Raw genomic sequence first — 15,777 nt, forward strand, 5'->3', positions numbered from 1 at the left:
CTCTACTCTGTCAGATGTTCTTTCAAGGTAACATAAAAGGAAATACTAGGGAAAGCTTGTACCAAAGAAGGAGGCTCCTTTCTGTGATGGAACGTGAGAAAGGGCTATAGGAACTTTGAAATTGGTGTGTAGGATAACTTGAAAGAGTCTGTTGGTACGGGATAGAGAAACTACAGAATACTGCAAGCATAACTTAGCGGATAGTTTAATTCTGCTGAAAGTTGACATGTAGATGCTGTATACTTACTTTCTATTGCTGTGATTAAAATGTCATGATCAAAAAAAAACTTATAGACGGAAGAGTTGTTTGGGATCAAAATTATTCTGCTGGGAGACTGCATCTTGGTAGAGGACACATGTCAGAGGTAGCTAGGACAGGAAGCTGAGAAGTCACATCTTCAACTGCAAGCATGAAGCAGACAGAGTGAAATACAAGTAGGAAAGGGATATGAATTCTCAAATCCCAGCCCCCAAAGTGATGTACTTCCTCCCTGCAAGGCTGCACCACCTCCTTCCAAACTCCCTAAACAGTGCCACTAGTTGAGGAATAACTGCTCAGACAGTCAAGACTATGGCTGATATTTCTCAATCAGATCACCCCAAATACAAATAGAAAAGTGGATAGTAGATAATGTGTCCATAAGAACAAGGATCTATTGAGAACTAGACCAGAGTCCATTTACATTAGAATTATGCGAAGATCCTGGCTACATTCTGACAGAGTCCTAGAAGTTCTGCGTGAGACGGAATTTGAAAACAATGACTTGCTTATTTTAGTTTGGTTTCTGTTTTTGTTATGTAATTCTTTTTTATTATAACTTATTCACACTACATCCCAATTGTTATCCCGTCACTCATATCTTCCCGTTCCCAACCTTCCCTCCCTTTTCTGCCTTATTCTGTTCCCCTAGACCTCTGAAAGGGGGCACTCCTCTAGCACCATCTGACCTCACTCTGTCAGGTCCCATCAGGATAGCCTGCATCCCCTTTCTCTGTCTGCCCTCAAAGCCCCCATGCCAAGGGGAAATGATGAAATCTAAGGCACCAGAGTTCATGTCAGAGGCAGTCCCCACTCTCTCTCCCACCAGCTATGGAGAATGAACTGTCCATCAACTACATCTGAACAGGGGGGGTCTAGGTTCTCTGCATGCATTGTCCTTGGTTGGTGCATTATTTTGCGAAGGCCCCCCCCCCCGGGACCAGATCTGCCACCTTGATGATCTCCCTGTGGAGCTCCTGACCCCTTGAGGTCCTTCCATTCCCCTATTTGTCCTTTGCCCAAGTTTATCTGTGAATACCAGCATGTGTCCCATCCCATGCTGAGTAGAGTCTCTCCAAGGACATCTATGTTGGGCTAATGTCCACTTATAAGTGAGTATGTATCATGTGTGCCTTTCTGGGTCTGGGTTACCTTGCTCAGGATGATATTTTCTACTTAAATCCATCTGCCTGCCACTTTCAAGGTTTCCTTGCTTTTAATGGATGAATAGTATTCCATTGCGTAAATGTACCACGGTTTCTTTGTCCATTCTTAGGTTGATGGACATCTAGGTTGTTTCCAAATTCTGGTTATTAGGAATAAAGATGCTATGAATGTAGCTGGGCAAATGTCCTTGTTGTGTGGTGGAGCATCTTTTGGGTATATTCTAGGGAGTGGTATAGCTGGGTCTTGGGGTGGACCTATTCCCAGTTTTATGAGAAAGCACCAGGTTGATTTTCAAAGTGGTTGTACAAATTTGCACTTCCACCAGCAATGAAGTAGTGTTCCACTTCCTCCACATCTTCGCCAGCATGTGCTGTCACATGAGTTTTTTTTTTTTTATCTTAGCCATTCTGATGGGTATAAGATGGAATCTCGGAGTCCTTTTTATTTCTATTTCTCTGATAATGAAGGACTTTGAGCATTTCTTTAAGTATTTCTCGCCCATTCGATATTGCTCTGTTGAGAATTCTCTGTTAAGCTCTGAACCTCATTTCTGAATTGGATTATTTGGTATGGTGATGTTTAATTTCATGAGTTCTTTATATATTTTGGATATTAGCCCTTTGTTAGATGTAGGGTTGGTGAAGATTTTTTCCAGATCTGTAGGATGTTGCTTTGTTCTGTTGACAGTGCCTTCTGCCTTACAGAAGCTTCTCAGCTTCATGAGGTCCCATTTATTAATTGTTGACCTTAGAGTCTGGGCTGTTGGTGTTCTGTTCAGAAAGTTGTCTCCTATGCAAATGTGTTCCAGGCTCTTCCCCCACTTTTTCTTCTAACATATTTAGTGTCTCTGGTTTTATGTTGATGTGTTTAATCCACTTGGACTTGAGTTTTGTGCATGGTGATAAGTATAAATCTAATTGCATTTTTCTACATGAAGACATCCAGTTAGACTAGCACCATTTGTTGATGATTCAGTCATTTTTCCATTGTATATATTTGGCTTCTTGGTTAAAAAAAAAAAAAACAAGTGTCCAAAGGTGTGTGGAGTTATTTCTGGGTCTTTGATTCAACTCCATTGAACAATCAGCCTATTGCTATCCCAGTACCAGGCTGTTTTAATTACTGTTGTTCTATAGTGCAGCTTTAGATGACAGATGGAGATTCTTTTGGAGGGTCTTTTATCGTTTGAGTTATTCTGGGTTTTTTTTTTTTTGTTTTTACATATTAAGTTGATAATTGATCTTTCAAGGCCTTTTAAAAATTGTGTAGGTGTTTTTATAGGGATTGCATTGAATATGTAGATTGCTTTTGGTAAGATGGCCATTTTTACTATGTTAATTCTCCCAATCAGTGAACATGGGAGATCTTTCTATTTTTTGATATCTTCTTCAATTTCCTTCTTCAGAGACTTGAAGTTTTTTCATATAAGTCTTTCACTTGCTTGGTTAGAGTTACACTTAGATGTTTTATATCAATTATGGCTATCATGAAGGGAGTAGTTTCCCTAATTTCTTTCTCAGTGAGACTGTCATTTGTATACAGGAGGTCTACTGACTTTTATGAGTTGATTTTGTACCCAGCCATTTTGCTGAAGGTGTTTATCAGCTGTAGGAGTTCTCTGGTGGAAATTTTAGGGTCACTTACGTACACTATCATATCATCTGCAAATAGGGATAACATGACTTCCCCCTTTCTGATGTGGATCCCCTTGATCGCCTTTGGCCTTACTGCTCTAGCTAGAACCTCAAGTACTATATTGAAGAGATATGGAAAACGTGGGCAGCCTTGTCTAATCTCTGATTTTAGTGGAATTTCCTTGAGTTTCTCTCCATTTAATTTGATGTTGGCTATTGGCTTGCTGTATATAGCCTTTGTTATGTTTAGGTATGTGCCTTGAATCGCTGATCTCTCCAAGATGTTAAACGTGAATGGGTGTTGGACTCTGTCAAATGATTTTTCGGCATCTAAGGAGATGATCATGTGTTTTTTTTTTCAGTTTGTTTATATGGTGGTTTACATTGATGGATCTCCATATATTGAACCAGCCTTGCATGGCTGGGATGAAGCCTTCTTGGTCATGTTAATGATATCTTTGATGTGTTCTTGGATTCAGTTTGAGAGTACTTTATTGAGTATTTTTGCATTAATATTCAAAAGAGAAATTGGTCTGAAATTCTCTCTTTTTTTGTAGGACCTTTGTAAGGTTTAGGTATCAAGGTGACTGTGGCCTCATAGAATGAGTTTGGTAATGTTCTGTCCATTTCTATTTTGTGGAGTAGCTTGAAGATTATCAGTATTAGCTCTTCTTTGGAGGACTGGTAGAATTCTGCCCTGAAACCATCTGGCCCTGGGCTTTTTTGGGGGGTGGGGGTTGAGAGGCTATTGAGGACTGCTTCTATTTCTGTAGGAGAAACAGGGCTATTTAATTTGTTTATCTGATTTTAATTCAACTTTGGCAATTGTAATCCATCAAGAAAATTGTCCATCTCCTTCAGATTTTCAAATTTTGTGGCATATAGTCTTTTGAAGTAGGATTCTTTGTATTTCATTAATGTCTGTCGTTATGCCTCCATTTTCATTTCTGATTTTGTGGATTTGGATAGTGTCTCTCTGCCTTTTAGTTAGTCTGGCTAAGGGTTTGTCTATCTTGTTGATTTTCTCAAAGAAACAACTCCTGATTTTGTTGATTCTTTGAACTGTTCACTTTGTTTCTAGTTGCAGTATTTTTATGACAATGGAAACTTGCATCAGTTGTCTGTAGAAAAACTTATAGGACCAGACAGTGTGTGGAAGAGCCTTTGAACAGACTTTCATATTAAAGTCTAAGTTGTAATGGACATCCCAGAATATTGGCAATGAAAGACATTTTAGACATCCGCCACAGAGAGATGCAGCTAGGGGTAGCCTTCTCAAAAGATAGGCCAAATGTGTTAGAAATGTCAATACTTGGAAGCAGAACTGCCAAGCAACTGAGGCTCACATATAGACAACAGACTAAAAATGGTAGGATTTGGTGCTAACCCTTAAAATGTTCAGCTTTACTTTGGTCCAATATATTCTGTCTCTGTTCTAAAGTTTTTGAATGGGAATGATCACATTGTAGCACCATCTGTTGGAAAGATGTAAGTTTTTTTTTTTTATAGAGGCTCATGTCTATGAAGTTGCCTTCAGTCTCAGTGATTTGATTGTGCCACGTTTATTCAGTACAGACCTGGGCAACCCTTTAAAAATTTCAAGAGCATTTTGATGATTGCAATATAAATTTTACATAATGAAAGTAGAGTGTGTGACTGCATACAACACATGGTATTGGTGTTACTAGGGTGGGGAGGGGGCACACGTTGGATGTTCTTGAACAGGAAGCCAGAGCCCTTTGTTTCCACATCCTAATTCCTTCCTGAATCATGGGTGGGTTCAGCATGTCCTTTTCCTAAACCACATACCTAAGCAAATACCCCAACTGAAGCATAGATCTTCCTTGTCCCACTTCACTGAAAGACAAAGTTTACTATCAAGTGTCCTTTATGTAACTGACAATAGCATTTGCAACTCTCATTGAGCAGAGAAAAGATAAATAGTTCTTATGAAACAAAAGGATGCATCCATTAAAGCCGTCTTCTACATGGTACCAGCTCACAGGGATCCCCGGGTCTTCCAAGCGCTTCTTATAGAGCAAAGCGTCATCCTGGAGGATGTCATACCCACAACTCACCAGGAGTGTCTTAGGAAGCTGAACAATGATCTTGTCATCTGTTAGGAGAGGTGTAATTCCTGTGCTCCAAACATGTCTAGATAGGCAGTCTCATTGAAAGGTCTGAGAAACTCAGCTTGTGAGTCTTGCCTCCAGAAGCTTCTGTGGATGTTGTCAGAGCTGAGGCATTTCCTGTTCTTCTTTCACTCGTCCTGAGGTAATAACAGCACCTGTCAACGTGGCATCTTTCCAAGAGAGGTCAATGACTAGGAATTTACAAACAAATATAGTGTGTCTCAGGTGAGCAATACACATTTTTGCTCTGCTGCTGAGATGGTAACTGAAAATTGATAAAATGTACAGTAGGTAAACAGGACTTGAGCCTGGTTTATGGGGAAGGTTCAGGATGCTGGTTAAGACCTGGGTGAAAACGGCTACAGCACCCTTCAATTCTGTCTCCACACGGCACCACCCGGGAAGGGTCTGCCCTAAAGCTTTCTAGGTTCTTCAGGAAGTGGATAGTAGTATTCACACAGTCCTTGAAAAGGACAGGTTATGGTAGTTGAGAAGCTTACAGACCTAAGGAGGAAAGAGAAAACACAACATGCCTCTTTAAAACTGGATCACTGGAGGCTGTTTCAGTCATCGTCCTCTACTCTCAGAAAGGACTGAACTTGATTCAGTCCTTGGAGTGATCCTAACAAGTAAACGTGGAAGCCCTCACTTTCCATACATGGATTTGAGGAACCTTGTGGACCATGGAGACCATGGGTCTCCATCCCATCCACACTAAGCTTTCCATAAATAAACACACCCTGCATAGAATCCCCAAGTTCAAAGATCTTGTCTTAGAAAACTGAACAACCAATAAAGATCCAGAAACGGCTACTGGGGCCCTCCTGGTTCCAACCTCTCCAGACTCACCTCTCCCAGATGTACTAGGAACATGATGAGCATTGTGAAAGCCACCACTGAACACACTTTAAATTGATACTAGCCTTACTAATAAGGCATTCTTCCTAATGTTTATTTGTGTGTGTGTGTGTGGTTAAGCAAAAGCGTTCGAAGATCAGATAATTGGACTCCTTAATGGAGAGCTCTTAGGCTTCTCTGTGGGGATGCTTTGAGAAAGTGACTGTTAGTCAAACAGTCAGGTAGAGTCATACCAACCCTGGTTGTTTTGAACAACACACTGACACTGAAGAAGCAACACCGTAATTGCAACCACTTGAAACTAAAGCACAACTCCAGCTTTTAAAGTTACAGCCCTACACCACAGGTGATGTTCCTAGTCCTGCTGCAACTTGATATGCCAAAGGAGGTTGGCATCCTTGGGAGGCCTCTCCCTTTTTCTGAGGAGAAAAGGAGAAGGGGTGGATGGCAAGGAAGGGAGGTGAAAGGGAGGGACTGGAAGGAGAGGAGAGAGGGGGAGCTGCGGTCATGGTGTAAATGTAATTAATTAATTAATTAAAATAAGTAAAATATTGCATTTCCAATTATTAATAGAGGTCCTACGATTATATACATTCAAGATAGGTCTCTTTTATTTAGCATTTTTTATTTAAAAAATCTTATTATTTCCCTGTGATTGTCTTGTTTCTTTGTCGGGTTTTCATTTTGTGCTCTTTTTACTTATGATTCCATTAAAATAAATTCTCTTTCTATTTTCTCTCTATGAAAAAAAATTAAGTTATAGCCCTAGAGAAAAGTGTTTCCAAAAAAACTTGAAATAGACTGTCCTTGCAATATGAGGTCAGAGAAAAAATATTGTACTGGTGATATACCTAGCATAGGGACTCTAGCCCGGAACAGAATGGACAATAGAACACCTCTCATAAGCACAGTTCTATACGAAGGTCTCCTGGCACTGGGACACATTCTTTCTGATTAGATTAGCGAGCTCTTGTGTTCATTTTGTGATCCTGCTAGGAGGCATCTTCCTGTGTTGGCTGCCCCCTGGATTTGCAACATTAGACTCAATAAACAGCCTCTCACTAAAGGTTGTTTCCTGCCCGTGTTTGGAAAGCAGGCCGAGCAGGTTACCAGAAAGAAGTATTGGTGACAGTGACAGCAGAGGCTACAGAACCACAGTAGAGCTGAGCCATGATGGTGGTAGAGCTACAGGGCCACTGCTGTTCGGACCATGGTGATGACTGGGCCATGGAAAAAGCCAGAAGCCCCATGGTAGCAGGGTTACAGGGACTGTCCAGTGGTCATGACAGGAGGAGAGGTGAAGCCTCTGGAATAGCAGTGAGGGAAAGCAGAGAAGCAGTGCTGACAATAGCAGTTGAACCCAACTCAGACAGCCAGTAAGAGTGACAGAGGCAGCAGTGGCCAACACTGGAGAAACAAAAGCAACTGAAGCTCTAAAGGACCAAGATGTTGGACACTCCCTGCTCAGAACTGTGAATAAGCTGTTATCAAGGCCTGGGTATTTCTAACCTCCTAGATCTACAACCCAGCAGAAACCCAGAAATCAGGGCTCCGTTATGTGAGCTAAAGTAACCCAGTCCACCTCCATATATACTCTGGTATTTATAAGTCACAAATTTCTCAGGCCATTTAGCCCACCAACAGCACCACTGAGTCTGTCTTGTGGACCAAGAAGCTGCCCAGGCCACAGTAACTATATGCAAGAGAAGACACAGTCAAAAGTAGCCTTGACAAGAATGACATCCAACTGTAACCCCAAGGAGGGACAGAAGCTGGTGTGTTGGGCATGTCTCAAGTCCTCTGAAGTGACCACTGCCTGCTCTTCCAGGGCAGAGACACACATCACATCCAGTCTCTTCAATATCAGGCTCCAGTGAATCTTAAGGCTAATTTCCTACATCATTGGACTTTCCAATATGGCCAACTGAGGGCCTGGAACATTTGTGGATCTAAAATGGACAAAAAAAAAAGATGTGTATGACATGACAGGCCTGGAGTGTTAATAAATTCACATATTTATATCAACTAAGAGATAAATGAAGGCTAGGTGATACATATTAGTCAATGGAATAGTACATCTTAAAAGCCCTAGGATAGAATCCTGTTAAAGCTAGTGGGTACCACATGCTGTCTTGGTTTTTGAAAATATAACATGCTAAATATATCCCCTGTTTATCCACAGTTGCTAGCACAAAGAAGGTCTAGGAATCCTTACCCAGGCTACCCAGGCTAATCAAAATCACTGACTCAGCATCACTGTGAAGAGGACCAACGTACCAGATTTCTGTCTTTTTATATGTCTGCCACTAAGAAACATTTTATTTTATCTTTTTTGTTTGGTTTTGGTTTTGGTTTTGTTGTTGTTTTGTTTTACTTGCTTGCTGGCTTGACTTTTTGTCCAGGGGCTGGATGACCTCAAACTGGTAAACCTTTTGCCTCTGTCTTCCAAGATGTTTTTGGGGCCTGAGAAAGCAACAAGAAGACCAATGAGTCAGCATTTCAGTATGCCTGTTATGTAGAGCAGTTCGTGGGCTGCAGCACAATGAGGTAAGGAGAAACAGGTGACCAAGTAGGAGATGTGATCTGAGGAGCCAGGGGAGTGGGGAAAGAAGACCAGGCTGATCAGTGAGAATTGGAACAAGGCTCCCACTTTAGGCGTACAGAGATGAAGGTGGCAGTAAGGAAGAACATTTGGGTTTTCATCATAGTAGTCCATCCAAGCTGAGGGAAACACATGAATTTGGAATCATCGTGAGACAAATTGACACAGTTTGTGCCTTTGAATTGAACGGAAAGGGTGGAAACATATACAGAACTAGCACAATTACAGGGGATGTTGCTGCTCCAATGTGGCCTTGAGGTATCATAGAAAATGTTGTCATGGAGATTACAACACCATTGGCTGATGTGAGCTCAACTCCTCGATCTATCCTCCCTAATAGAAGCTCCAACTTCCACTTGTCCCCACCCCTTGTAAAGATCAGTATTAGCTCAGGAACCCCAAGAGCAAGTTCTCAGCACAAAAAAAGGATTTATTTGCCTCAGATAGACAAAGGGGAGGGAATAAGAGACAAAGGAAGGAGACAGAGGATGAGAGAGAAGGTGAAGAGAAAAAGGAAGAGAGGACGGGGTATTTGTCAGGGGCAGGGCACTAATGACTGCCTCTGGATAGAGGGAGACAGACATGGCCCATAGGTAAAAGGCAGCTTTTAAAGCTGCTACCCTACACTTCCAGTTCACTCAGGTAATTAAGTTTTATTCCTTCTCAAGTCTCCAATGGGGTTGAAGGGCAGATAGTTTAGTCATACAATTAAGCTTAGTTGGTTAGGGGTTAAGATGTTTTTAGATCAAGATAGGTATTTTAAGTTAATAGAGATGAGATATGATAGATATTCATCTTCAATAAGAAATTTAGATCCAACAAGATAGGAAAGATGTTTACTTCAAGTTTGCCAAATACAAATAGCTAAACCACTATGAATGTAGCATTTATATAATTCCTGATTGTCTCGTGGTTCTTCCTGCTGTATGTAGTTTATTTTACTCATGTGTAATAACATAAATGTATACCTTAAAAAAGAAACATAAAAAAGGAACACACTTTTAAAAAAAAAAAAAAGTAAGCAGAAGCCAAAATGGTGGACAGAATGCTAGGGAAAAAATGAAGAGTGGTTAAGAGCAATGGCTACTCTTCCAGAAGACCCAGGTTCAATTCCCATCACCCACACCGTGACTCAAACTGTCTGTAACTCTACAGGCACTGAGCATACAAATGGTACACAGATATACATTCAGACAAATGTCCATATACATAAAAATAAATACAACTTTTTAAAAGAAAAAAAGGTAAAGGGGGAAACTCTGTTAATTAGGTGAGCCAAAGGAGGCTTTTGATTGATGGAGTTCAATACTTGGCTAGCTAGACCTTGGTTGTCAGCCTTAAAAGAAGAATGTGGCCAAATAAGAGAATAGACCTTAGGAGTGTAATCTAATGGTTTTTAGCAAGGCAGAGAAAGTGAGGAAGAATGGCAAGACCTGCCAAAGCCATGTTTGCCATGCTTGGGCTGGTTAGAGTCCCTTAACCCCTCTCAGAGGGGTACTCACGGAAATATGTGCAAGACTCCGTCTGTCATGGAGACCTTCCTTTTCCATCTCACATGGAAGCTACTCAACCAGGCTACCAAATGTGGTGCCCCTCCATAGTAAAACATGATGCCTCACCAGAGTTTGAAGGACGTCATCTTGAGCTGGAGTAGTCTCACAGGAATTGCCCCCAAAATGCATGTTGGTCACCACCAAGGTGGGGTCCTTCTTTACGGCCCCTGTGTCATGAACAAACTAGACAAAGCTGGGCATGGAGCAGAGTCATGGCTTCTCTAGTATATTCCCCTGTTGGAGCAAATGAAAAAAAGTGAGGTGTGAGAAGGTGCAGGGTGGGTGTGTAGACACTGAAGCCACTTAGTGTTGCTCAGGGATACTCACCATTTCTCACCTGCCTCCTGTGCGTGCAGGAGACCCATGGGTATATAAACAGCTGTTTACTCTGCCTACATATGGGATGAGTTTTCAAAATTTGATCCCAAAGTTCCCTCTCAAATGATAATGTTGCTGTGATATAAGTGTCTGCACCCTCTGAATTCATGTTGAAATGTCATTGCCATTGGCATTGTTAAGCAATGGGCAGTTTCAGTAATTATGGGGTGGTACTCTTGTGTGTTGGTTATGTCCATTGCTGGGGAGCTTGGGTAAGTGTCTCTGGATCAGGGTCTTGAGAGTGAATGGGTGGCTGGATTTTCTGTCTTCTGAACACACACACACTTACCTTTCCACCAAAGCATTATTCAAGATGACCATGATACAAGGTCCAGTTCTCTGGGTTATGAAGGATTCCCTAAGCATTGTTTGTGTTCAATGTGAAGGAGAAGTTTGACTTGTGTGATAGGATCAATAGTGAGTAATCAAAACACAGCTGAATATTTACCACAGGTGTTTTTATAATATGCCCACACTATAAACAAGTCAATATATTTGCCAATATAAACATGTAACTATATTTCAGGAAACTCTGCAGGGTGTCACAGTATACATGCTAAATGCACCACAGTCACTAGATCATGACCTTCATGGACTTCACACTTAGGATATGTCTTTGTCATAAGGACAACAGCATTGTGGGCTGGCAACAAAAAAATGATAACAAGTAATACTTATTAAATAGCAGCAACATGCCAGTACTGGTCTGAGTGATTTCAACTCTTAGCCTGTTTAATCTATTCAAGTAAAGTATTGTCACATGTTTCAGAGGGGAAACCAAGGCATGCCACAACCCAATTGCCCTACCCAGGGTTTTTAAACAAGACGCTGTGATGGTTTATGGTAGTTGTCAACTGGACAGGAGCTAGAATCACATTGGAAATCAAGCTCTAAGTAAGTCTGAGAGAGGTTATCTGGATTAACTGTACTGATATAGAAAGACTCCCCAAAATTACACCATGGGCTACAGTCCTTTGTTGTATAAAAAATTTAGGAAGCTAGCTTAACATCAACATCCTCTTCCTGTGGGGTTGAATGTAACCAGTTGGCTCACTCTCTTTCCACCAGGACTTCTCCACCTGGTTAGACCACACTTCCAGACATGGGCTAAAATACACTCTTTCATCTTTAACTTTCTTTCACCTTTTTTTTCCAGGATATATTTTAATTATGTGTATACGTCTGTCTATGGGTATATGTACTTGAGCACGGGTGGCCATGGAAGCCAGAGGCCTTGGATCCTCTTGGAGGAGAAGTTATAGGCAATTATAAGCCACCTAATAGAAGTGCTGAGATCCAAATATGGCTCCTCTATTAGAGCAACGCACACTCTTAAGCACTAAGCCATCTCTCCAGCCCAGGCATGTATTTTTATTGTATCAAAAATAAAAGAAACCTAACATAAATTTTGTGTACAAAAGTGGAGCCATTGCTGTAATTAACCTGACCAGGAGGTTAAGAGGACTTTGGAACAGGATTGATGGGAGAATGTGGAAAAACTTTGCAATTTAAAGTGAGGAAAGCCCTACTATATTGGTTTTTTTTAAGATTTATTTATTTACTTATTATGTATACAATGCTCTGCATGCATGTACACCTGCAGGTGAGAAGAGGACACCAGATCTCATTATAGATGGTTGTGAGCCACCATGTGGTTGCTGGGAATTGAACTCAGGATCTTTGGAAGAGCAGTCAGTGTGTGCTCTTAACCACTGAGCCATCATCTCTCCAGCCCTAGTATATTGTTAAATGAACGTAATGGGCCATTCTGGTGAGAGTTTGGAAGAAAATAGTGGAGATCCAGGTCATGAAGTTTTAGAATAAACACTATACTGGGGAACTCAGCTGGGGGTCATTCACGTAATATTCTAGAAAAATAATCTGGCTACCTTCTGTCCATATCCTGGGAACTTGAGTGAGACTAAATATAAGAATAAAGGATTAATTTGTTTGGAAGAGGAATTTTCAAAACAGGATGTCATTTGAGCTGTAGAATGGTTACTTGCTACTACTCACTATTCTCAATGACAGAGAGAGAAAGAGAGAAAGTGACAGAAGAATATGGGAAATGTTCCTTTTAATAGGAAAAGGAAATAATTTTTAATTATATTAAAAGATGCAATTTAGAAAGAATATGTAATTGTTAGAGACTATCACAATTAAGGAGAAATATCCTGGGGCTGGAGAGATGGAAGAGCACATGATGCTCCTTTTGGGGGGAGGGTCTGGTTTTTCGAGACAAGGTTTCTCTGCATAGCCTTGGCTATCCTGGACTAGCTTTGTAGACCAGTATGGCCTTGAACTCACAGAGATCCTCCTGCCTCTGCCTCCCGAGTGCTGGGATTAAAGAAGTGCACCAACACACTCAGCTGAGCACTCAATGCTCTTGTAGATTTGATTCTCAGAATCTACATTTTAAAAAGTTAAATTTTAAAAAGTAAAAGAACAGAAACTTCCTTCTCTGTATACAAACAATAAGAAAGTGTCCTGAGGATAAGACCCAACCCACCAAAAGCATCCTCTAAAAATCCAAACTTCATTTGAGAAGAGAGAGCCCGGGCCTAGCCACTTTGTTACTTCCATCCTAAGAGTCTCTTATGCTCACAGCTGGAAGAACGGGTACCCTCAAGCAGAAAGGGCCTCCAAAGTGAACACCTGGTGTTGAGAATGCATGATTAATAGAAAGGAATAGCTCTATACTCCACAGCTGGGTTGGTCTCGTTCTCTGGGACTGCTGAGACTATTCCCAAAGGGTAGAGATAAGAATGTTGACATAATAAGAGATAAGGACTGGCACTAGGGAAAGGGAGAATATTAACTGTGTACCCAGGTCCCAAGCATGCCTTCTCAGTGATTGGTGCCATGCTGTGATAGTGCTAATTGTCAACTTGTCAGAATCTAGAATATAAGCCTCTGAGATTTTTTTTTAAACACACTGTGTGTTGTACCATTACCCAGCCAGGGTCCTGAACTGTGTAAGCAGGGAAAGAAAACCTTGCAGCATGCATTCAGTATTCTCTCTTCCTAAACGTGGATGCAACGTGACCTGCCGCTTCAAGCCCCTGTTTCCTTAACTTCCCATCCATCATGGCCAATGAAAGCAGAATAAGAATGCACACCTAGCTGGGCATGGTGGCGCACGCCTATAATCCCAGCACTCGGGAGGCAGAGGCAGGTGGATCGCTGTGAGTTCGAGGCCAGCCTGGTCTACAAAGCCAGTCCAGGACAGCCAAGGCTACACAGAGAAACCTTGTCTCAAAAAACAAACAAACAAACAAACAAAAAGAATGCACACCTGACAGCAGGGACAAAAAAAAAGTCCTCTCTCTCTCTCCCCCTTCCCAAATGCCCTCTGAGGAATTCACTGTGAACGCTCTGGCCACTGCTGGGTCTCCACTGAGAATCAGAACATCTGTAGTTAATTTAAATTCCCTGTCTCCCTTCTGAGGCCAAACCAATCTTGGTCAGCCAACCTAGTTAGTCCCTGGCCTTAGGATCTCAATGTAAATGTCAATGTCAATGTAAAAAAAAAAAAACCCACACATAGAGACAAGAAAGTAGGAGAAAGGGAGAAACAGGCTGTTGTTGAGGGTGTTGTTGGAGCTCTTAGGGTATTTACTGGTATTAGGGTATTACTTTCAACTGGTCTGAAATTATTTTCTTGGTTCTCAAAAAAAAGGCATGGTAGACTATAAAGGTGACACATGCATGTCATTCCAACCATCAGGAGGAGGGAGCTGGAGGATTGTGTATTCAAGGTCAGGCTAGGCCATGATGTGAGACTCCATCTCAAATAATAAGGTGGGTGAACAAAGACAAAAGGGGAGGAACGAGGGGGCAATAAAAATGAAGGGAAGAAAGGATGGGAGAGAGAGAGAGAGACAGAGAGAGAGAGAGAAAGGAGGGAGAGAAGGGGAGATGGAGAAAGGGAGGATAGAAGAAACATGAAATTCAATTCAATCCTGGAGAAATATAGAAATATTGGGAAAGGAAATGGAAGGAAGAGGAGCAGAGTGCTACAGAGAACACCTTTAACCCAGAGTTCCCACAAAGCAGACTCACCAGAGCAAACACAGACAATACCAGACAATGACTAAACCTGAACTTGACTGGACGCCGAAGGGCAGAAGGGATCTCCACAATAAGAAAGTACTGAATGACAACCCACCTCGAGACTCCCAGGAAAATGACAAACAGGCACGATCCTGAGGCCCACAGACCTGGCGTTCTGAGAAATTCCCTAGAAAATTTGTGTGAGGAACACCTGATGCAGTGTTTTAAAAATATTTTATTAATTTATTCATATTACATCTCAATTGTTATCCCATCCCTTGTATCCTCCCATTCCTCCCTCCCTCCTATTTTCCCCCTACTCCCCTCCCCTATGACTGTGACTGGGGGGGGACTTCCTCCCCTGTATATGCTCATAGGGTATCAAGTCTCTTCTTGGTAGCCTGCTATCCTTCCTCTGAGTGCCGTCAGGTAAGTTTTATGGATTGCTGCCTCCACCCTCTTTTTCCAGACTGCATCTGACACAACAGTCTGCTCTGTCCACTTATATAGCCACTCAACAACTGGTTGAAGCCAGAAGAACCTGTTCATCTAGGAACTAAGGGACCAGGAAATCATATGAAGGGGGACGGCCAAGGAGGATTTGAGAGGGGGCTTAAAAGAATACCAGGAGAGGGCTCTTACTACACCTCAGCTCCTTGGGGTCCCAGAAAGAGGCCTGATATGGGTTACATAGTCTCCCCCAAAGTCTGGCTGAAGTGGAAAAAGCCCTTCCCGTTCCCAGCTCCTTGGTGCTCTTTCCTAATTTTTCAATCTACAATGCAGGGAACTGCAGAGAATTTACTGATGTCAGTTTGCATAGCTTTAAACAATACCTTTTCTGCTTTCTGGGTGTCTGGCCTTCATTGTATAAACTTTTCTTCTGGGCAGAGATGAGTAAATGTCTTCACATTGCAGGTAGGCACCAATAATGGAAACAAAAGCAATTCCACCCAACTGCAGTTTGGTGAACCCATGAGTTTAATTGCTGTTACTTGCAGGAACATGGGCAGGTGATGGGCAGGAACATAATGAGGAACGCAAAATCTCTCTCAGAAACCATTAACTCCCTACACATCTTCAGGGAGGGGAGGTTCTTCATGAGCCTCTTCCCATTCCGAGATAGAAAGTTGACAAACTCAAA

General features: G+C 41.7%; 1 pseudogene across 1 annotated transcript; it reads right to left on the reverse strand.

Annotated features, from left to right (window-relative positions):
* Positions 1–4,667: 4,667 nt before the first annotated feature.
* On the reverse strand, positions 4,668–15,696 carry LOC311599712 (arylacetamide deacetylase-like 4 family member 1; annotated as a pseudogene). The gene is made up of 3 exons: positions 15,629–15,696; positions 14,646–14,823; positions 4,668–5,670 (listed from the first exon to the last, which is right to left on the reverse strand). The product of its transcript is annotated as an arylacetamide deacetylase-like 4 family member 1 (transcript).
* Positions 15,697–15,777: the final 81 nt, after the last annotated feature.

Source organism: Acomys minous (assembly GCF_964271855.1).
Source record: "Acomys minous genome assembly, chromosome: 6".
NCBI lineage: Eukaryota > Metazoa > Chordata > Mammalia > Rodentia > Muridae > Acomys > Acomys minous.